Below are 2,557 nucleotides of genomic sequence, written 5' to 3'. Positions count from 1 at the left end.
TGTATACGGCCCTGGTGGTCTATACATAGTAGCCAGAGCAAGAGATACGATAGATTTCTTTTGCATATCTGACAGTGTAACATTAAGCATAAGTATTTAGAATGAGTTCATCCTGTATCCTGTCTTCTGAGTAACATTGAGAATATCACTATATATTGTTGCAACACCCGCCACCACGACCAGTCTGACGAGGCTCATGCTTATAACAGTAGCTTGGTGGAGTAGACTCATTTAGACCAATATAATCATTTGGTTTTAGCCAGGTTTCAGTCAAGCAGAGTACATCAAAACTATTATCTGTGATCATTTCATTTACAATAACTGCTTTGGGCGCGAGTGATCTAATGTTTAGGAGCCCAAACTTAAAAATTTGTTTTTGTTCATTTATTTTACATTTTTCTGGTTTAATCACGATCAGATTTTTTCTAGATCCTGCATTAAATTTATATTTTGACCTCACTATTCGGGGAACAGACACAGTCTTTATAGATTGGACAGCACAAGTACTTCTATCATTTAAGCGGGTAGAACAAAAGCCATCATAGAAGTTATTTGAGAATTGGCTTACTAGTCATATGGAGCGTAGCATAGCGTCCTGGAGATGTTGTCCGACAGGAGTTCTGCTCCGACTCTGCTGGGGTGCAGGCCATCAGCGTGAAAAACCTAGGACGCTCCCAGAAAAGATTCCAATTATTAACAAAGAGCAGTTTCTGTTCTTTACACCATGACAATAACCATTCATTTAAAGCAAAAAGTACTGAACCTTTCGTGTCCATGTCAATACGTGGGAAGCGGTCCTGACACGATGATCCTCATCGCAGGCGATATGCTGCGCACCATCTCGATCAGGCTCCTGAAGTCCCTCTTCAGTGTCTCTGTCTGCCGCAGCTTGGTGTTGTTAACCCCGCCCTTCAGGATCGCGGATATCTGCGCAGAAACATCGAGAACACGAGCACCAGGGAAACAGTGGGTGTGCACTTTACCTTCAGCTATCATAGTACGGACATGCCGGACGATGGAGTCTCCGACGATCACAGCGTCGCGTTCCATCTCGCGGAGGGGAGCGAAGCGGTTCGCCCGGGGCCTGGCTCGCGTCTTCCGTGGCGGGTGCACCCAGGGTCCGTGGTGCTGCTGCGGGTGCACCCGGGGTCCAGGGTGTCCCGGCGCCGGAGTGAAGGACATCTGGGAAGATCACGTCCTGGGTGCACCGGGCCTGTGCAAAGAAACACATGGAGTAGAGGTGGTGGGAGAGTTAGCAGCACACTGTATACTTACCCGGGCATCATCCCGGGATGCTCTCCGCTCTCTCAGTTGGGCCTGCCTCTCCACCAGGTCGCGGATCTGCTTTTCCACGGCACCGAATGCACCTGCACCGAATGCAGCTCGAACGTGTCCTCACCTGCACTCAAAGGTAGACACACATCCGCCATTAAAGCAAGTAACAGTGAGTAAAACAATGGTAATGTGTGTGAATAGAGTATTAGCAATGTAAGCGAGATTAGCGGCAACCACGCTGGCGATGCTAACGGGCTATATGCTAATAGCGGACTCGGGAAATCAAAATAAAGCTAGTAATAACAAGGCGCTCTGATTGTTTTTGTTGTAGAATACGATAGGGGATATATTCACACGTTATAGAAATGAAAATGATGGTGTATAAAATTGATTTTAACGATAAAGAATGTGACGTATACATTTCCGATGATGGACAAGAATGATGTGTGCCAAATGACTCTGCGTTCCATTCGGAAGGGCTCTCCCTATGCCCTAATCCCTTCAAAGGGTTTACCCTCCAGAGTGAGAGCTTCGAAGGGTTGAAGGGTGTAGGGGACCAAACAACTGTTTCTTGAAGTGCCCTTCTTCGCCGTCGTCATGCAAATAATCTGCGCAAAGGATCATGGGAGCCCGAAGTGTTCATCAGTTGTACCCTTCGAAATCCTTCATTCCGAAGGGCCCTTTGAAGTGGCCAGTTTTGAGCACTTCGGTTTGGAATGACCCTTCAATATGGCGGCCATGATTGTTTTCACGAAGTGCCCCTCGGAGAGCGATATATCCCGTTTGGAACGCACTGAAAGTCGCTGTAGAAACCGAATATTTTAATGGTTGCGGACGACATAGCTCAAATCGAGAGCCATGTGAAATAAAACGTCATCATTTATTAAAGAAGAGTGGCTTGATTAAGTGCTGGAAATAGCGGATGATAGACACAGAATGGTAACAAAACTCAGAGACATTTACAGTCACACATAGGTGTATATATATTTTAAAGTATATTAAAATAGAAAACTTTTATTTTAAATTGCAATAATATTTCACGATATTATTTTGTGAAATAATATTCAGTACTTTTATCTAATAGATACAGCCTTGATGAGCATAAGAAACTTATTTAATAAACATTATTGATCCCAAACTTTTGAATGGCAGTGCATTATACTGTAAAACAAAAAAAGTTTTCTCGGGTAACCTAAAATGTACATAATTTAGTCACGGGTCAAATTAAATACAATTAGCACATTAAAGTTAAAAGTTACACACTTTTTTGTGTGCGCACTGT

The sequence above is a fragment of the Sinocyclocheilus grahami genome, unplaced genomic scaffold (genome assembly GCF_001515645.1).
Source record: "Sinocyclocheilus grahami isolate Dianchi unplaced genomic scaffold, SAMN03320097.WGS_v1.1 scaffold1142.1, whole genome shotgun sequence".
Taxonomy (NCBI): Eukaryota; Metazoa; Chordata; class Actinopteri; order Cypriniformes; family Cyprinidae; genus Sinocyclocheilus; species Sinocyclocheilus grahami.
The sequence above is the reverse complement of the archived record's forward strand: the minus strand, read 5'-3'. Positions refer to the sequence as shown.